The 21,880-nt window shown below is 39.5% G+C and overlaps 1 long non-coding RNA gene across 3 annotated transcripts in view; it reads left to right on the top strand.

The window, feature by feature from the left end:
- LOC132655238 (uncharacterized) overlaps positions 1 to 18,733 on the top strand; it is a 56,137-nt gene extending 37,404 nt beyond the window's left edge. The window contains exons 2-4 of one of the 3 annotated variants that reach the window (XR_009592972.1): positions 5,833 to 5,989; positions 12,631 to 12,726; positions 14,932 to 18,733. This is a non-coding gene — a long non-coding RNA (uncharacterized LOC132655238). Of the gene's footprint in view, positions 1 to 5,832; positions 5,990 to 12,625; positions 12,727 to 14,931 lie in introns of all 3 variants that reach the window. The other 2 variants (XR_009592974.1, XR_009592973.1) reach the window with 2 other exon arrangements.
- The last annotated feature ends 3,147 nt before the right edge of the window (positions 18,734 to 21,880 follow it).

Below are 21,880 nucleotides of genomic sequence, written 5' to 3'. Positions count from 1 at the left end.
GACTTATTGATGCAGATGACCATACACCATGTGGGCAGGCATTGCTCAGATCAGTTAGGGGTTGCGCAGAACAAAAAAAGGAGGAAGAAGAACCTCGAATGCCACCTGACTTCATGAACTGACTGCTCTGGTCATGACCAAAGCACTCGTCATGGCCAAGCCTCAGCAGCAGGCTGGAATCTATACTAGGAGACTAGATCTACACCCAGTCTTTGACTTAATGATGAGCAGATCGAAAAGATGTCTTTGCCTCTAATACTCTAGGTCAATACTTTGTATGTATATATGTATATGAATATATACATAAAGTGTGTGTGTGTGTGTGTGTACAACCAAAAAAGAGCTATTTTCTAGGATGAGAGAAACTGTAATGAATACAGTGCAGGGCATAGGAAGTCACTAATATACCCAGAATATACAAACATACTTTTCTATAGATTTCTAGTATACAAAAAAGTATGTGGAAAGTCACAGCTAATCTCTGTGTTAATTAGAATAGGAAATGTAAAAGTTAGCATGTTAATTTTGTATAGATAGAATACACATCTGTGTTTTAAGTTATATAGAAAACTTATGAACATATTCTTTTATCTATCAAAGAAGGCATATATATGCCTTTTTTTTTCCCCCTCTGACAAATTTCCTTTGAATATCTTTGGGGTAAAGATTATTCCCTGTAAAGAACAACTCACACCTGCCTTGTCTAATGCAACATAGGCATGATTCAACAGGGAACATTTAGCAACTTGAAAGATTGCTTCCTTACTTTTTGAAGCTTATTAAAGTCATCTCCATTCCAGAGATTTATGAGGTTGAATAAAATTTTGAAATATTATAGAGACCATCTGTTGGCATATATGTAGATGAATCACCTCACCCTTTGCAGGGAAAGCTAAACAGAACATTGACTGCACATTTTCTATTTTGTAGCAAAGCACAGAGCTGGTGAGAATTTGGAGGAGGTATCCACAGAGGAAGCAAGAAAGTCTATCATTTCCATTCTCAGTCCTGCCACACACTGTTTCTCCCTGCATAGATTCTATTGTTTTCCCACACACTTGGCCAGTTAAGCTCATGTGTGTGCCATGCCTGGACACAGAAACCATATTCTGGCTTTTAACTCATTTGCTGGAGCATTCTACCTCAAGATAGCTAAATAGCTTTTGCCTTCATCATGTCAAGTCTGTTCAAACAACACTTTTCCAATGAATGATGTTTGGTCTGCTTGTATACAGTCCACAGGAAACTTGTAATTTTTCTTACCAGTTTTCTGATCAAGCACTTTGTCATATTCTAAAATCATTTGTAATTTTTCCATTATGGTACTGTTTACCATTTTTCTCTCTTTTTCTTTGCACATAGGAAGTGACAAGTACATGCTGAATATTGAATTTAGAACAATTTATTTCATGGAAGATTTTTTAGTTTGCTCCATATCAGCCATCTTTACCTTAAAACAAGAACATTATTTATCTTTGCTTTTTTTTTTTTTTTTTTTTTTGTTTTGTTTTTTGTTAGTGCTGGGAATCAAACCTGAGGATTCACATATATTTATTTGGCAAGTGTTCAACGACAGATTTACAACCATAGTCCACTATGTGTTTTTGATCACAATGTAAAATGGTGTCTTTTCCTGTTGTGCTGGCTAGCTTTATGTCAGCTTGACACAAAGTAGAGTCACTGGAGAAGATGGAGCTCAGTTGAAAAAGTGAGTTCATAAGGTTGGGCTGTAGGGCATTTTCTTAATTAGCAATTGGTGTGAAAGAGTCCAGTCCATTGTGGGTGGTGCTATCCTTTGGCTGGTGGTCCTGGGTTTTACAAGAAAGTAGGCTGAGCAAACAAGGAGAAGCAAACCTGTAAGCAGCACTCCAACAGGGCCTCTATAGCAGCTTCTGCCTTTATGTTCTGTCCTTACTTCTGTTGATGATGTAAAAGAGTAAGCCAAACAAACCCTCTCCTCCACAAATTGCTTTGGTCATGGTATTTCATCACAGCCATAGTAATCCTAACTAAAACACCTGCCTTCTACTTATCTAAATGCAGCCTGTCTTCAAAGCCTGTTCAAATTTATCTTTTCAGGCCCTCTCAGATTATCACTTTCAAATTTTCTTTCTTCTTTTCCATCACAGTTGCACCTCAGTATATCAAGAATTAATGTGTCTTTCTCAAGCTAACTATGAAGGTATAGCCTGTTAAAAAGCAAGTTTAGGCATAATCAAGCCTTATATACAGTGTACAAGAGGTATTTTACCCAACAATAGTCAATGTAAATAAATAGCCCTATCAAAAGAAGTGTCTAGTTGCTATGTCACTGATCTCAAAAACTACTTTGAATATCAAGAATCCCTTTTTAGTATTTGCAAAACTACATCATACTTCTCTATCAAACAAATTATATTTATATCTGTCATTATTTACCTTGTAAATATTCTCTCATTAGTTTTCATAGATCATGTTTCCTGAGACAAAGTCTTGGTAGTTTTCATGAACACATGCCCTTATCTACCTCAGCTGCCTTCGGTTTGCTGTCAATATTCTAACTCCACTTCTCTTCAAACTATTCCACAAGATAGAAACAGAAGGAACACTGCCAAACTCATTCTTATGAAGCCACAGTCACATTGGTACCTAAACCTCACAAAGACACAACAAAGAAAGAGAATTTCATGCCAATCTCCTTTATGAACATTGATGCAAAAATACTCAACAAAATATTTGCAAACCGAATACAAGATCACATCAAAGATATCATCTACTATGAACAAGTAGGCTTCATCCCAGGTATGCAGGGGTGGTTCAATATACGGAAATCCATCAATGTGATCCACCATATTAACAAACTGAAAGAAGAAAAAAACACACGATAATCTCCTTAGATTCTGAAAAAGCATCTGACAAAATCCAACATCTATTCATGTTTAAAGTCTTGGAGAGATCAGGGATACAAGGCACATATCTAAACATAGTAAAGGCAATATACAGCAAGCCTATAGCCAACATCAAACTAAACGGAGAGAAACTTAAAGAAATCCCACTGAAATCAGGGACAAGACAAGGCTGCCCACTCTCTCCATATCTCTTCAACATAGCTCTGGAAGTCCTTGCTAGAGCAATAAGACAGTTGAAGGAGATCAAGGGGATACAAATTGGAAAGGAAGAAGTCAAATTATCACTATTTGCAGATGATATGATAGTATACCTGAGTGACTCCAAAAATTCTACCAGGGAACTCCTACAGCTGATAAACACTTTTAGCAAAGTGGCTGGATACAAAACTAACTAAAAAAAATCAGTAGCCCTCCTGTATACAAAAGACAAAAGGGCTGAGAAAGAAATTAGGGAAACAACACCCTTCACAATAGCCATAAAAGATAAAAATACCTTGGTGTAACCATAACCAAGCAAGTCAAAGAATTGTATGAAAAAAAATTTCAAGTCTCTGAAGAAAGAATTAGAAGAAGATATCAGAGATGGAAAGATCTCCCACGCTCATGGCTTGGCAGGATTAACATAGTAAAAATGGCCATCTTACCAAAAACAATCTACAGATTCAATGCAATTCCCATCAAATTACCAACACAATTCTTTACAGACCTGGAAAGAAAAATTCTCAACTTCATATGGAATAACAAGAACCTCAGAATTGCTAAAACAATCCTCTACAATAAAAGATCTTCTGGAGGTATCTCCATCTCTGATCTTAAGCTGTACTATAGAGCAACAGTAATAAAAAATGCATGGTACTGGCATAGAAAGAGAATGGTGGATCAATGGAACTGAACAGAGGACCCAGAAATAAACCCACACATTTATGGACACCTGATCTTTGACAAAGATGCCAAAACCATACAATGAAAAAAAGATAGCATCTTCAACAAATGGTGCTGGTCTAACTGGATGTCTACATGTAGAAAAATGCAAATAGATCCATTCTTACCACTCTGTACAAAACTAAAGTCCAAGTGGATCAAAGACCTCAACATAAAACCAGACACATTAAATTGGTTAGAAGAAAAAGTGGGGAAGACCCTAGAACTCATTGGTACAGGAGACAACTTCCTGAAAAAACACCAACAGCACAGGCTCTAAGACCAACAATCAATAAATGGGACCTCATGAAACTGAAAAGCTTCTGTAAAGCAAAGGACACCATCATCAAAACAAAACAACTGCCTGCAGATTGGGAAAGAATCTTCACCAACCCTTTTTCTGATAGAGGGCTAATATCTAGTATATACAAAGAACTAAAGAAGCTGAAAAGCAGCAAACCAAGTAATCCAATTAAAAAATGGGGAACAGAGCTAAACAGAGAAGTCTCTGTAGAGGAATATAGAATGGCAGAGAAACATTTAAAGAAATGCTCAACCTCATTAGCCATCAGGGAAATGCAAATCAAAACGACCCTGAGATTTCACCTTACACCCATCAGAATGGCCAAGATGAAAAACTTGAGTGAAAACACATGCTGGAGAGTCTGTGGAGAAAGGGGAACCCTCCTTCACTGCTGGTGGGAATGTAAACTGGTACAACCACTCTGGAAATCAATCTGGCACTTTCTCAGACAACTAGGAATAGTGCTTCCTCAAGATCCAGCCAAACCACTTCTAGACATATATCCAAAAGAGGCTCAAGTACACAAAAAGGACATTTGCTCAACCATGTTTGTAGCAGCTTTATTTGTAATAGCCCAAAGCTGGAAACAGCCCAGATGCCCCTCAACTGAAGAATGGATGCAGAAATTGTGGTACATCTACACAATGGAGTATTACTCAGCAGTGAAAAATAAGGAAGTCATGAAATTTGCAGGTAAATGGTGGGACCCCGAAATAATCATCCTGAGTGAGCTGTCCCAGAAGCAGAAAGATGCACACGGTATATACTCACTCATATAGACATTTAATATAGGATAAACCTACTAAAATCTGTACATCTAAAGAAACTAATCAAGAGAGAGGACTCTGATTAAAGTGCTCAATCCCCATCTCGAAAGGCAAAGAGGAAAGCCATCAGAAGAAAAAGAAAACAGGAAACAAGCTAGAAACCCACCACAGAGGGCCTCTGAAAGACTCTGCCCTGCAGACTATCAAAGCAGATGCTGAGACTTATGGCCAACTGTTGGGCAGAGTGCATGGAATTTTATGTAAGAAGTGGGAAATAGTAAGATCTGGAGAGGACAGGAACTCCACAAGGAGAGAAACAGAACCAGAAATTTGAACACAGTGGTCTTTCGAGAGACTCATACTCCAACCAAGTACCATGCATGGAGATAACCTAGAACCCCTGCACAGATGTAGTTTAGTGTCCAAGTTGGTTCCATAGTAATGGGAAGAGGGACTGCCTCTGACATATTCTGATTGGCCTGCTCTTTAATCACCCCCTGATGGGGGAGCAGCCTTACCAGGCCACAGAAGATGACAATGCAGCCTCTCCTGATGAGATCTGATAGACTAAGATCAGAAGGAAGGAAAGAGGGACCTTCCCTCTCAGTGGACTTGGGGAGGGACATTCGTGAAGAAGGAGGAGGGAAGGTGAGATTAGGACGGAAGGCAGGAGGAGCTTATGGGGGGATACAAAGTGAATAAAGTGTAATTAATAAAAATAAAAAATATTCTAACACACCTTTCACTAGGTGACATCCAAACTTAACTCAGGAATCTAAGCCCCATGGCCTAAGGGCTAAGGGAATGTATTGTATGGACTTAAAATACACTAAGCATTCAGTCAGCATTGGTGAGTGCAGGTACGCATTTTGTTGAGAGGGAACTTTGGTCAGACTCAAAGGGTCGAAAATCCCAAGGAGATGAAGAAGCACTAACTTGATCTTCTGCTCAGGTCTCTGAAGATGTTCTCTGAAGATGTGAAAAATATTATTAGAGCCTCGATGGGATGGATTGAAACCCCTCTAAAGGTGGTGTGACTAAAAAAGAAGTTTCAATACAGACTCAAGAAATAGAACCTGCAGAGCATCTGTCAGCATGTGAACGAGGAGGTGAGTTACAGGAACCTGTAGTAGTGGAAACTCTAGAGACTGGTTATTTCAGGAAAAAGCTTAGACTTTAGAAAGATTCTAAAGACAGATTTGTTGGAGTTTGGTCTGATGCGTGTTACTGGCCCTTAAGATCTGGCTACACCTATCTTTGTTTTGAAAACCTGCCGAAGACACATCTGATTAGTTGATTAAACAGCCTATACTTTGGCAGGGCAGAATGGGATAGGCAAGGCTGAGGTTCTCAGACTTTGGAGCACAGAGAGGGTCATGGGAAAGAGAAGGACAGGAAGAGAAAAAGAAGGAGAATATCAGAATGCATTAGCATGAAGAAGTAACCATGTGGGTCAAGAAAAAGGACTCCAATAATGGCGTGAAAAGGCCCAGATGAAGAATATAAGAAAGTACCATGGGAATATGTATGGAAGGTAGACCAGATGAGGAGGATTAAGGTGGATAGCATTGGGTGGGGGCTAGGAGATGTATGGTGAGGATATTGAGACAGTGTAGTGAAATATCTGCCTGGCCTACGGTAATTAAGTCAATTAAAATCTAACAGGTGTCTATGTCTTATTATTTGTGATAGCGGGTTAAATAATGCCGCAATGATTAGCTTAAGGCTAATGATAAACATTATATGGCCCAACACTGGTCTTATTTTATATTTACAACAGCACAGATTATTCCAAGAGAAGATTCTCACTTAAAACCTTGTGCAAGCGTCAGTCAAATCTAAGTTTACTCTATTCTCATTATTGAGTTTCTTCAGATGACAAAGGACCTTTTAAAGTGATTTAATTAAAAAGAAAGTCACTGAATGGAAGATTAGAAAAAGATTAGTTCTCATAAAATATCACACTTGTGATTTCATGTCCCATATCTACCATACAACAGTAATTGACATTCACAAAAACCATGGGGACATGGCATTAGCTCGCTGTGAGGAAAGCCAAACCACACAGAACAGTTTCTGTCCTCTGTGCTGAATTGTTTTCTTATCTAACAGTGGGGATACACCATCCACATATTATTAGCTGATATATATAATTACCAAGAATGCAGAAAACTGGAAAATGAAATGAGTGGACTGCATCAAGAGTTTTTTTGAACTTTTAATTGAGAAATTTGGCTAGAACATTAATCTTCTTCCTATATTTCACTTGTTCACTTGCACATTAACTATTATTCACCAATCATCCACTGATAAGCCATGGTGTATGGGGTTTGGTTCTCAGGAGATAATAAATAGGGTTTAGACTTGACTGTCAACAGTGAAAAAAAAAAAAACCAGATTGTTCTAGAAGTGTATTTTAGGGACTAATGTGCGGATTTATGATTACAAGATATTACAGGAACAAAAAGAGGAAGCAATATGATTGGCTAGAGTACAAAGGAGGTATCCCACGGGAGGGGATGCTTCACTCACACCTCACAGAACAGGTGCAGAGGCTTGGGACCATTCCTCTGAATAGTTCATGTGTAAAATGTGACTGTTGGAGTCATCAATGCAGGTCAGCAAATGAGGGAATAAAACAGAGAAGCAGTGGCAAAGTTACAAGCATCCTACATTTATGCTAAAGAAATAACTAAAAGGAGAAGAAAAGTAAAAACAACTTTACTTCCCTATGGTGACATTAGAAACACGAATTGGATGCTTACTGAGGACCACAGTCTACAGGTCAGTCTGATGGGAGTTGAGGCCGCAAAGGAAGGAACACCCAGGAGCAGTTACAGACTTAATGTAGGAAGATGCAGGGCTGTGATGGAGCAGAAGAAACACACATGAGGAGAAGACAGAGAAGAAGACAGAGGAAAACTAGAGAAGAGAAAGAAAGAAGAGGGGGAGGGAGACAGAGAAGTTGCACTTAGAACCATTTACCATTTTAAGGACTAAGGGATGCATGACAGTTCCTGACACTGAACTGACCTGAACAAGTGGAAGGCAGGGGTCTAAGGCAGCTTCAGGACCAGGCAAACAACACTTCTCACAATAGTCTCAAATAATATAGAATTTCTTGAAGAAATTCTAACCAAGCAAATGAAAGACTTGAATGATAAAAAATTTTATGCCTTTGAAGAAAAAAATTGAAGAGAAAGATTTCCCATGGATCAGTGGGTTTAGCAGAGCAAAAATGAACATCTTACCAAAAGCCATCTCCAGATTCAATGCAATGCCATCAAAATACCAACACAATTCTTTACAGGCCTTAAAGGAAAACTCTCAACTTCATGTGAAAGAACAGAAACAGAGGGTAGCTAGCACAATCCTGTACAAGAAAAGGCCTGCTGGAGTTATCACCACCCCTGACTTCAAGTTGTACAACAAAGCTATTATAATAAAAGCTGCATGGTATTGGCATAAAAACAGACATGCTGATCAAAGCAATCAAATTGAAGACCGGGATATAAATCCACTCATTTACAGACACCTGCTTTTTGTTAAAGAAATCAGAGAAAAACACTGGAGGGGGGGAGAAGACAGCATCTTCCACAAATGGTGCTGGTAAAACTGGATTGTGAATATAGAAGAGTGCAAATACACCCATATTCATCACCCTGCACAAAACTCAAGTTCAAGCAAATCAAAGACCTCAACATAAAACTGGATACACTCAATGTGATAGAAGAAAAATGTAGTCACTATAGAAATCAATGTGATAGAAGAAAAGCAGTCACTATAGAAGTCAATATGATAGTTCCTCGGAAAGTTAAGAATTGACTCAGCTATATCACCTGTGGGCATATACCCAAAGGACACTCCATTATACCACAAGAACATTGCACAACTATGTATGTTGCAGTTTTAGTCATAATAGTCAGAAACTGTAAACAACCTAGATGTCTCTCAACAGAATGAATAAAGAAAATGTGGCACATTTACACAATGGTGTATTACTCAGTTGTTACAAAAAATACATCATGAACTTTGCAGGCAATTAGATAGAAGAAGAACAACAACAATAGAAAAACAATTATCTGAGGTAAATCAGACCCAGAAAGACAAATATGGAATGTGTTCACTTATAGGGGGACATTAGTCATTAAATAAATAATAACTAAGCTATAAGCCATAGGCTCAGAGAGGTTAGGTAAATGCATTCTAAGGGAAATGCATGGATAACTCCAGGAAAGGGAAATAGAATAGATTTTGTAGGTGGACTGTAGGCAGGTAGGAATGGGAGCGGGTGTGATCAGGTGGTCGGGGAGGTGGGATGGAGAGAGAGAGAGAGAGAGAGTACAGGAATAGACAGCTGGAATTGGGATCACTTGTATGGGTAGGGGGAGAATGTGGAAACTTAGTGCAGTCAAAACTTCCCAAAATCTATGAGGATGACTCCTTGAGGACCCTCAGTAACGGAGGATACAGAGTTTCAAATGGACCTCTCTTGTAGCCAGGCAAGGCTTTCATTTGGTTGAGATGTTGGCAGAGGGGTTTCCATGGAGATTGCCAAATAACCTTGGCTGATACTAGGACAGAGGATTGCTCTCCATAAACTGACAGTGGGTCGAGGACAACAGCCACACAGCTCTTTGAATGTGCAGAGCTCAAGCTGTTGCTTTCAGACCTATGTTCTAGCTTTGTGTGTGTGTGTGGCTGGGGTTGGGGGGGGTACTTTGTAGGCTATCAAAAGAGTAATGTGGACACCAAGCCAGCCATAAAACCTTTAACCAACAATTTGTCATGCCTGGAAGATGAGCTGGGGTAATGGTGGTGTAGAACTTGTGAGAGAGGCCAAAGTCTGATTTAACTTGAGTCCACCTGAAAAGAGGGAGCCCATGCCCAACATTGATTGGATGGCCAGGAACCAGAGATTGGAGAGCCCAAAGACTTAGGGTAGAACCAAACATGACTGGTCTAAACAAAACAAAACAATGAAATAACTCCTAATGATATTCTGCTATGCGCATAGATTGGTTTCTTGTCCAGTAGTCATCAGAAAGGCTTCCTCTGGCAGCAAGTGGGAGGTACAGAGAACCACAGCCAGACATTATGTAGAAAACCTAAACTGGAGGTCTCTGTTGGGTCCCTCCTGTTGGAGTTTCAGGAATTCCACAGAAGAGGGTGTGGAAAGAGTGTAGGAGTTAGAAAGGATGGAAGACACTAGGAAAACATGGCCCAATGAATCCACTAAGCAGAGTGCACATGGGCTCACAGAGACTGGAATGGTAAGCATGGAGTCGGAATGGGGATGCATCAGGTTCTCTGCGATTATGTTGTGGCTGCTAACTTGAAGTTTCTGTGGTCCTCCTGAATGCGAGTGTGTCTCTGACTGTTTGCCTGCTCTTGAGATTCTTTTCTTCCCCTTTGTCCAGCTGCAGTGTGCGGGCTTTTGCCTTCTCTGGTTGCACTGTCTTGTGTCATATTTGGTTGTTGTCTCTTGGAAGCCTGATCTTGTTGATGGAAGGGGGAGGGGGAGGGAATCTGGAGGAGAGAGGATGTAAGGGGGAGCTGGGAAGTGGAGAAGGGGAAACTGTGTTAGGATGTATTGTTTGAAAGAAAAATATATTTTCAATAAAAGAATAAAATGTGAAAACATAATTGTATCATTAACTGCTTTATACTGTTTGAGCTATAACACCACCACCCATTAAGCAGAATATATGAGCACCATTAGTAAAGAGGATTCTTTGCTTACCCCAGAATCTACTTATCCTGAACTGCACTGGTGAGCAAAGGAGATTTTCATGAATATTTGTAGTGTAATTGGAAAAATGGCTTTATGTCTCACTCCACATATTGTAAATATACATTTGATGCATTGCTTTGCCTCCGTTTCCTCTAGCAAGCTTCCTCCTGGGCTTCATAGTCTCTGTTCTTACCCATTTCTTCCTCCTTCCCCTGTCTCCTGACTCCCACCTTCAGGCTCTCTAAATCTCACATACTTAGTGAGGTGATATACAAAGAAATCTATGAATCCCAAACACCCATTTTTCTGGAGAGATCATAGTGACGGTTTTATTTTTTCCTTGAGAGAACTGTAAGGACAGCAGAAACAAAGAATGCAAGTGGCACTGTATGCACAAACAAAAACATGGTAGACCTACTTTATGATGTTTATGTGTGGTAAAAATTAATTCTAGTTTGTTCCTTTAAACACAGTTCCAGTGTTCTTGTATTTGGCAGTAGAAAGCTCTGTTGGAGCGTATTAATGGGGACACCAATGTTCCTTCTGAGTAGTCTTCTGAAAGCCACGAAGAAGAGATCCCTACACACAAGCAAAGTAGCTTTGGAGGTCCTCAAAACTGTTCAAATTTTTGATTTGGGGGTGGAGTATATTCATCTAAGGCGAGAATGATGCTGAAATGGCCATCGGCTGGATTTAGTCAACTCTTCATTTGTCTTCAGATTTATTACCTAGGAAAACCAATTTATTTCCAAAATTAACTTCTTACTTGTGAGCTTTTACTTACAGAAGGACAAAGAATTTTGATTAGCAAATAATTGACGTGGTCCAGACATTGCTTTGCCTTTTAAATTGCTAAAAATAAAACCATTCCATATTCACTGCACTCAGAGATAAACCAAATCACAAAGATAATCATCTGTAGTACAGTGATTTTTCTGAGAAGGAAAAATACCTCAAAATCTTGGTGATCACTGTACTGCACTGGATTATATTTGTGTCAAGCCAAAAGGGTCTGTTTTTATTAGGGATTATGCTCTTCCTCCCCCAAATTAAAATATATATGGAAATTAAAATACACCAAGAAGGTATGACAGAGAGAAAAATTTAGAAGAGATGTAACTTGTTAAGTTTTAGACAAACTGGAATGCAAACAATCATATCAAAACTAAATTGCAACATCCAGTAAAGCTTCTGAAAATGGAGATTTGGTTTTGGAGTCACGGTTGTGGGAAGGTTTGTTTGGGGGAATCATGAGGATACCCTTAATGAGTGAACTTGAGGAATGCTAAGCAAGGAAACAAGTAAAATCAACAGGACAAATTCAGAGCACTCATATTAACAATGTAAGGGTAAGAGACAGGCAGCATGGAAGGGGAGGAAGAAGAGACAAGAAGTGTTGATTCAAGTGCATTGAAGCCAGAAGAGTCTAGGAACCTAGGAAGAAGCTTCTGTGTTGATTCAGCCATAAGCTGTGATCCATAAATGCCCATGGTGTAGCAGAAGTGACAGAGCTATGAGTGAAAGCAAAGGGAGAGAGAGAGGGAGAGAGAGAATGAGCAAACAGTTGATTGTTCTATTTTCAGAGAGTAGGAGCAAGCCTTGCTGAAGAGTAAGTGGGGTGAGCTGGGAAGCAGAGATTGGTCTATTAAGAAAGGCTGAGTGACTAAGAGTCTTTGCACAGGAATATGGAAGGGCAGTGGACAGAATTATTTTTGGAGACAAGAGGCATAGGGAGAAGACTGTGAGGAAAGAAATTATAAGCAGAGTTGCATAAACAAAGATATGGAAAACTTCCCTCCAGATTGCAGCCATCTTGTAATACCATTGGGAATGAAGAAAGGCAGGATGGAGACAGAAGAAAAAGCAAGTCCTAGTGGCCTCTGCAGAAGTGAGCTTAAAGTTGCGCAAAGGGAGCATGGATGATGCTTCTTCAATGGCCGAACTAAATGTGTGTGGCTCTGTGATAGTCTTATCTAATTCTATGTTTTGTTTTGTTTTGTTTCCCAACAAGTATAGCAGCTGAAGAGCCAAGAGAAAAAGAATCTGAGCCAATGTAGGCCCAAGTGTTCCAGTGCATGGAAGAGACTCCAAAGCTGGCCAGGAGACAGAACTGTAAGAGAGAATATAAAGAAACACTAATAGTACAGAAACATGAGGCAAAAGCAGGGCAGCATGTGACGGGCCAGGCTGAAAAGCAGCAATGCTGGAGTGATGGCAGTGGAAGTATGGCAGGCAGTAAAGGCCTGAGGGGAGAGTCCCAAAAGTAAAGTAATGACTGTTGACAGTGTCTGGTGTATCTGCTGCTGGTGAGCAACTATCCCTTCAGCAAAGGCAGAACCAGAGATGAAAAAAGATGATTGGTTTTCAACATGCATCTTGAAATCACCCAGTGGTACAATATATAGATGTGGCATTGAAAACCACAAGCACTGGGGCAGAAACACTGGAATTCTTTCAGGGCAATGGCTGATTTTATGTCATGACATGGAAAATAGTTCTTGAGTGCAATGAATACCCAAGCTTTCCCATGACAGGGCCATATATCATTCATGCTTTGGATCAAACCATTTTGTTCTACATTTTAATACTCAACTCAAGAAGACCTAACTAATATTCTGAATATCATAACATATTCACAACCAGGTCCTAAACTTTCCTTGTTTTGTTGTTATTGTTGCTGTTGTTCAGATTGTTATCTTCTGTTTCCTTTGGTTCCTTTAGAATCAAAGTACTCTGGACAAGATCACAGTCCCCAGCAATGTCACACAGATGTAGCTTACAAAGACTTCTATCAGATTTTTGTTTCTGTTTATATTACTTCCATTAGGCTATGAGGAGGCAAAATGTATATAATACATACGGAATATTGTTAAGGCACAAAAAGAAAGAACCAAAGGAAGCAGAGAGAGAAAGAGAAGGGAGGTATGAAGGGAGAGAGAAAAGGAAGAAAGGAAAGAAAAAGAGATAACTTCCCATGACCCGTCTCTTGCTGAGAGAAGCTGTTTCATATGTTAACCTGAGATATAATCTTAAGCTTGAGGCAAATACATTTTTCAGCTTGATAGGGCTTGGGATTTAGTATCTTTTAGATAAGTTTTGTATCACACAGTTGTCTGGCAGAGAGACTTTAATAAACCTACAATCCTTTGTCATGGTGAGCACAGCATAGCAAAGTTGAATTTATAGTATATATTCATATTTATAGTAACAAGATATGCTTTAAAGAGACTTTCATATGCAAATTTGTGCTTCATAAGTTAAGTTTAGTAGAAAGAAGCACGGCATAGCACGAGGGTATATAAATTCACTATACACACACACACACATATATAGTTTTGTTTCAGGAAGTGTAAATGTAGTAAAATACTTCTCACAGTAGTTTAATACAACACCTTCCACATAGAATAGGTCATCTACCCAAGAATTTTTAAGTGAAACATGAAGTAAAAGCACAATATAATCACTTTCCTTCCCTGAGATGTGAAACTATTTAATTTTCATGTTCAAATTAATCATCATTTATTGTAATCCAGTGAAACTTCCATCTAAACAGATTTTAAAGACTTTGTCAACAAATCTTTGATGGGAATCTGACATTTGCAAAGCATTACTATGAAAATGCAATGCAATTTCCACTGTGGAGAAATATATTTTCTTTAGTGCATAATCTTTATGGTGTTGGCAATTAAAAAATTCGAATTTCAACAATGATCACCGAGGGTGAGTCCTATCAGGATGTGAATCACTTGAAGAGAAAAATAGTAACTGTGTAAGATTCATTCCATTTCTAAGAATATTTTCCAAGTGAATAAAAGGTACAGATAGTCCACAGTGACATCCATTTCACAGTCATGAGCTTCTTGTCATTCTGGTCAGCTGTTGGGAACAGTGGCTCCTTGCTTGCTGACAGGCACAGATGCCCCTCCTACATCAGAAGAGTTCATTCTGTGAATTCGGGTAATTAACCTATTTTATCCCTCCCGTGCTTTTGGTGTTTGGCCTGCATGTATATCTGATTCATTCAAACCAGGTACCTTCAGAGAGCAGAAGAAAGTATCTAACCCTCTGGGACGGAGTTACAGATGTTTGTGAGCTACTATGAGGGTGCTGGGAGCTAAACCCCAGAAGAGCAGCCATCTTAACTGCTGACTCATTTTTTCCAGCCCTCCAAATTAACTTTCATTTAAATTTTAAAACATTTTGAAATATAGTTTTAAAGTGTCTTAATTAAAATTTCATGGATCAGAGCAAACTCAATTTAAAAAAAAAAAAAATCAGAAGACGCTGCATCCTGATTTTGTTTTCTTCTTATTCCAGAACTTTCTGGTGCCTTTGAGGAAAGTGACAGAGGAGATGCCAAAGTCACAAAGTACCCGACCCAGCAAACGTGCGTGTATAGGGGCCGCCATGTGAAACATTCAGCGGAAGCCATGATCTGACAGAACATGAATTCACTGACCCCTGAAGGAACCAGGGAGAGCTGAAAGACTGGCTATCCATGATCTGGAAAGATATCTGCAGCAGCCACCGTCCTCTGCTAATCCTGCAGACCAGCGTCCTCACCTCCTCTGAGGGGATTCCCCACTCCACCCGCCCTTAGGCTCTTGTCTGTGCTTTGCTTTAGTGGGCGCCAAAGTGCAATTTCATGTCTTGCACAAATGGAAGATTGACTATTTGTTGTTGAACTGAAATAGCTTACATGATTCTGAACAAAACAACTTTTAAAAATTAAAGCCTACAGAGCAAAATGAAACTACAAATCAGAATGGCCATGGGGACAGACACTCAGAAGAGTGGCCTGCATGGGATTTTTGTTGTTGTTTTCTTTTTTGTTTTGTTTTCTGAAAAGACAGGGTGCTGACCTTGCCAGGGGCTGCGGGATTCGCCAGGGCCTAGACGCAATTTAGTTCCATATGAGTCAAACAATGTATTAGAACTTTTTTGGGGAATTTTCCATTTGAGAAATATTTTTTTTTCTATAAATAGTCCATGAAACAAAATTTCAAAATCATAATGAGACTTCTCTAATCAAATCTGTCTCCTAAAATCAGAATTCATTTTGGCAGCTCTCTTGACAACAGCAGCACAATCTGCCACCTGGCCCTGATGTGCCTGGGACTCTGTGCATCCCTGTAGGGAACAGCTTAGCTAAGCCGCCATTTTGGAAATGGTCCCCCTTTCATCAGAGTATAACAGATTTTTACATTACACAAGGAAAGAGGAGAAATCATATAGCTTTCTTAGAGACAGATGCCCTCTCCAATGTATTCCAAATTCAGTTCATCTGAAAATATATTTAACCTGCTTATAATTCCATAGGGCATTGGGTCATAACCGGAACCCTTCTGAAGAAAGAGGACTACACTTTGTGAAGCTATATACTTGAAAGAAATGTCAGTGTAATGGCTTCATTCTTTTTGAGACTCCATTACAAGGTACTCCAAGGCCAAGTTTCTGGACATCTCTGGAAATGTCTTATTGGCTATCAGAGCAAGCAAGCAGTGTAGGCATGCCTATTGCTGGTTCTGTAGGAAGGAGCTATGAGGAGGTTTGGGTTATCCTAGACCAACTATGTTGTCAGAGAAATTCTCAGTATTCAAGAAAAGACTACATAGCAAGGTGTTTCAGTCCTATAGAAACTGAGATCTGGGATGTTCTGAGACTAGTTGAATATTTAAATCAAGACATTACACTTAATGAAAGCCTATTGGATTTTCAAAACAAGGTCCCTGACTTCCCTTAAACTTCTCCCACATTAGATATTATAGTCGCTGAATACAAATATTATTTAAGGTTGGCTCAGTGCTGTGAGAACTATGTTGCTGGAACAAACAGATCATGAGAGCTCTAGAATGTTTATTTTCCTCGTGATGATTTAGATCAGATTTAGATCAGGGTTGACAGGACTGCCTTTATTTGGGGATACAGATACTTAAGAAGATTTCATTTCTATCATAGTTAATGCAGTTTTTTTCTTAATGCTTCCACTTTATAAAGTGAGAAAAATCTGTTTTCTTCCTGAGAACAAAGGTGTCATGTCCATCCCTCACCCTCCAGACACCCCAGGTTCTTTTAAGTTGTGCGTCAAATCATCATAGCTCCCTGCAACAAGCCCTATTTAAAAAAAAAGGATTTGCGTGTTTTCGATTTATTTTTGAGGTTATAATATAATGACATCATTTTCCTCCTCCATTTTCTCTTTTCAAATTCTCCTTGTTCTTTTTTCAAATTTATGGTTTCTTTTCTCACTAATCTCTGTTACGTGCATTTATGTCTATGTAAATATATAGGTATTGATAAACATAACCTAGTCTGTAAAATGCAACATGTATGTATGCTTTCAGGCCTGACTCTTTGGTAGGTGTGCTCCTCCCTGGGGAAGACTCTTTCTCTCACTGTCAACATTCCTTAGTTGTCTGTAGTTCTTTGTGTAGAGTTGAGGCCTCCTGGTCTTTCCCTCACTCCCCTTCGGTATATCCTTTACTGTCATCCATGTTAAACTAATGTTTAAGCAGTCATGTTGGTGAGACTTCACGGGTGTAGCTCCTGACATTATTAGAAGACAGAGCCTTAGAGAAAACTCCCTGATCCTCTCTCTAGCTCTTACACTATTTCCTCTTCCACAATATTCCCTGAGACTTAGGTGAAGGAGTGCTTTGGAGATGTAAACGTTGGGACGAGGCTCCACAGTTCTCCATTTTGAGTGGTTGTGGTTTTCATTTCCAAAATATTTATTTATTATTATTATTGTTATTATTATTATTTACAACCTATTCACTTGTATCCCAGTTGTAGCCCCCTCCCTCATCCCTCCCAATCCCACCCTCTTTTCTGCTCCCTCCCCTCCCCCTCTCCCCTAGTCCACTGATAAGGGAAGTCCTCCTTCCCTACTGGCTGACCCTAGCCTATCAGGTCCCATCGGGACTGCCTGGCTCCTCTTTCTCTGTGGGCTGGCTAGGTTGCCCCACCAGGAAGAAGTGATCAAGGAGCAGGCAACAGAGTTCCTGTCAAAGACTGTCTCTTCTCCTCTCACTAGGGAACCCACATGGAGTCTGAGCTGTCTAAAGGCTACATCTGAGGAGAGGGTCTAGGTCCTCTCTATGTATGGTTTTTGGCTGCTACATCAGTCTCTGCAGTCCCCCCTGGGCCCTCCTTTTTTTTTTTTTTTTTCTTTGTTGGTCTCCTTGTATGGATCCTGTTCCCTCTGGTCCTTTTATATCCCCCTTCTTCCATGAGACTCCCTGTGCTCTGTCCAAAGTTTGGCTATGAGTCTGTGCATATGCTTCAATCCCCTGTTGGTTGGAGTCTTTCAGAGGACATCTGTGGTAGGCTCCAGTCATTTCCTAACTTCTACTGCTTCCAGTGTCTATCCTGTTTTCCTTCTGAATGAGAATTAAGAATCTTCCCTAGAATCCTTCTTGTCATTTAGCTTCTTTAGATCTGTAGATTTTAGTATGTTTATCCTATATAATATGACTGATATACACTTACAAATGAGTATACACCATGTATGTCTTTCTGCTTCTGTGATACCTCACTCAGGATGATTTTTTTCTAGTTCCATCATCCATTTGCCTGCAAAGTTCATTATTTCCTTGTTTTTAATGGTTGAGTAGTATTCCAGTGTGTAAATGTACCACAATTTCTGTATCTATTCTTCAGGTGAGGGGCATCTAGGTTGTTTCCAGATTCTGGCAATTACAAATAAAACTGCTATGAACATAGTAGAGCAAATGTCCTCATTGTATGGTTGAACATCTTTTGTATCTATGCTTAGCTATGGTATTTTGAGGTAGCACTTTTCTCAGTTTTCTAAGAAATACTTAGAAATATTTGTTATTAAAAAGAGTAATAGAGTAGGAAGTCATGACTTTGGATTGGGGAGGGATTCGTTCTTTAAACCCTTAGGAGGTCAACTTAGTCTATTCAGATAAAGTAGCAAACAGGAAACAGGAAACTTGTGGCTGAAATCCCAGCTATTTTATAACAGAGTCTCCCCAGATCTTTTAAGACAGAGTCTCACTATTGTAGCCATGGCTGGCCTGAAACACACTATGTAGACCAAGCAAGCCTTGAATTTACAAAGATCTGCCTCTCCTCCAAGAACTGAGATTAAAGATCTTTGCCACCATGACTGGTGTTTATTTTTCTTTGTGGTTACATGCATGCATGTTTGTGTAGATATGAGCAGGTGAGTGTTTGCTCTCTCAGAAGCTATAAAATGATCCCCTGGAACTGAACTTACCAGGAGTTGTGATCTTCTGCCATGGATGCTGAGAACCAATTTGGGTCCTCTGCAAGAGCAGTGCATGCTCCCAACAGAAGAGTGATTACGCCAGCACCCCAGTTAGCATCAAAAACATGTGAAGCATTTTGCAATAACTAACTTACAATGTTCCCTTTGAGGTACAATTATCACACCTCCATAACCAAGGTGTCCTTGGAACTTACAATGAAATCAGTTTATCAATGTCCTTCAGCAATGGAGAAGTCATTTTTCACATCTCTCATAGTTACTGTCTATTATCTTGCTCACATTGGGGCTATTAGAATGAAGCTAGGTGAAGCAGACCCACATTTGTTTGGAAAGTGACCCAGGTAACAGTCATTTCAGTCAGAATAAGGGTATCTTCTCAGTGTTCTCTGGACTATCAGCACAAAATCATCTGGTGTGCTGGTGAACACACCTATTGCATAAGCACTCCATCAATGGTGGATTGGGTCATCTGAGACTCCCCATGATAACAGGCTACTAATGTATTACCAGGTCTACCAGAGGATGGACACCAAGGCCTCCATATCAATCTTGTCCTAAACTCTTTTGTCCGTCACATAGATGTTTAACCTGATTTCTAGTAAGATAATACTTAATATTTAATCACACACAAGCATAGAAAATAGAACATTATTAGAGTGTTGTTCATGCCTGTGTCTCTCTGTGTATGTATGCCTTGTGTGTGTGCATGTCTGTGTGTGCATGTGTGTCTGTCTTTCTTTTCCTCTGTGTGAGAGAGAGAGAGAGATGAGAAAGAGAGAGAGAGAAGTACTGCTGATCCACCAGTCAGCATTATAAAAGTACAGATCCTATACTGTAACCTTCCCTTTTCACACAGTAATGTGAGAAATAAGTAAGGCCCTCTAGGGTTTATGCCTCTCAGAAGAACTTGGTGACTTGAAATCCTTGTCCATATGACCAACTGAAGTAATCTCATCTTACTCCATTTAATGTGCCAGACAGGTCTGCTGATACATTATTTTCTGAAAATATCTCTTCCCCTTAATGAGAATGAACTTTTTACAGACAGTGTAGCCAGGTTAATAATGTACCTTGAGATCATCTGAGATTATGATGTACTTAATTCTGCTATTCTGTATAAGGTTAATCTTCCTTTAAGACAGCAACCTGTGGGTCATGACCCCTTTAGTAAACCCCCATCTCCAAAAATATCTACATTGTGATTCATAACAGTAGTAAAATTACAGTTATGAAGTAGCAATGAAAAATAATTTATGGTTGGGGGTCACCATAACATTAGAAACTGTATTAAAGGGTCACAGCATTAGAAAAGTTGAGAACCACTGTTTTAAGAGAACAATATAACCAACGTCACCAGGCCTTGGGTTTGCTATGCCACCAGCCTTTCGAAGCTGAGCTAAGTGTATTGTCACTTTAACTTAAACCGTATGCTTTTCCATGCCAAGAGTAATATATGCGCATGTTTGTGTTGTGGCAATCATTTGCTGAAAGCAGCCTTAAACAAAACAAGTGCCCCATAAATATTGGAAACAGCCTATGACTATGGACTGATAATGATTGTCGGCTGTTTTGAATATCACTCTGGGTCAATTGGGGTCTGAAAAGTAACTTCTTCCCTTGCAAAACTCTGCTAAAGATTTCTGTAGTGAATGTATTTGTCCATCTCTATACTGTGCACCTAATATGTTCTCTGCTGGGCAATAAATACAGAACAAAGACCCTCTGTGACACTCACTCTTCATGCAACAGGCTCAAACACAGAATAGACATAAACACAACATACAAGAAAGAGGAACAGAGAGATAACACACATACAACAGACAGAAAACAGACAGGGCACTAGCCATAAACTACAGACAGATGGAAGAGACAGAAAGAAGCGGTGAATTCAAATTTGGTCTCATTCTTGATTAAACAATCCAACATGAAGTTTCTGCCTTCGTTCCTTAATGCCATACTGACATATTTTAATGCCCTCTCTAACTAACATAGGTAGGAGCTACAGAAGAAAATGGTTTTAACTTCATGTCTGTGTATTAAAAACCCATAAAGAAGCCAATTTGACCTAAAATGCTGCTTATTTGGCAGATTTTAATTTTATTTCATTAACTCCAGCATAAACCATAAAACAGCATAATGGCTTAATGATGCTAGTGAAAACATTTATTGAAAAATTTTAAAGCACGTCAGTTAATAGACTGATTTAATTCATCTTATCTGCCACATGGTATAAAAAGGTCAGTAAGTAATTCAGTAGTCATCAGAACATGTCAGACAAGGCAGGGCATTGTGAGGGGGCTGGGCCAAACACAAACGGCTTTAATAAACTTTTCCGTAGCCAACACATAGGTAAGACTTAAACATCTATGGTGCAGAGCCCCAGTCCATTACCGTGGACAATAAACTCCATGATCAAGGCCATGGCATCTGCCCCTCACTGTAGCCACGCATAATGGGTGTGGATTTTGGTGACTGTAAAGCCAAAATAAACATGATCAAGATATGGAAAGTAGAGAAATAGGTAATAAATGCAACAGGCAATGACATCTTAGTTATTTCACAAACAATGCCCATATTAGGGGAGTCTAAACATACACATATAGAAAAGCATCTTAGAGGTAGGCAAATTTCTGAGCACACTCAGTTTACGATCATAACGCAAGAGTGAAAGGAGGTAGGCATGCGGGGACCTTGTGAGCTCAAGGTCATGTAATCTGTGTTTGAAAGGTTAGCTCCATAGACAGGCTGCCTCCGGGCATGCTCACCTAGTGTCATAGGTTTGACTGAAAACAAAGGAAAGAATGTTTTGAAGTTGCATTAACCTAGGACTTTGCCTCTGAGGACGACTGCCTGGTACAGTGGCGACATCTCCGCTTCCACCTGTTCACCCCATGCTGGGTTCTCTACAGATTCTCAAAGTTGAAAAACAAGAAGGAAATCTCCCGCTTAAACCAGATATTTTTCTTGGAAGCTCTCCTCAGTTGAGATGCCAGAGGCATATCTCCCCCA

Source organism: Meriones unguiculatus, chromosome 1, assembly GCF_030254825.1.
Source record: "Meriones unguiculatus strain TT.TT164.6M chromosome 1, Bangor_MerUng_6.1, whole genome shotgun sequence".
NCBI classification, from domain to species: Eukaryota; Metazoa; Chordata; class Mammalia; order Rodentia; family Muridae; genus Meriones; species Meriones unguiculatus.
The sequence above is the reverse complement of the archived record's forward strand: the minus strand, read 5'-3'. Positions and strand labels throughout refer to the sequence as shown.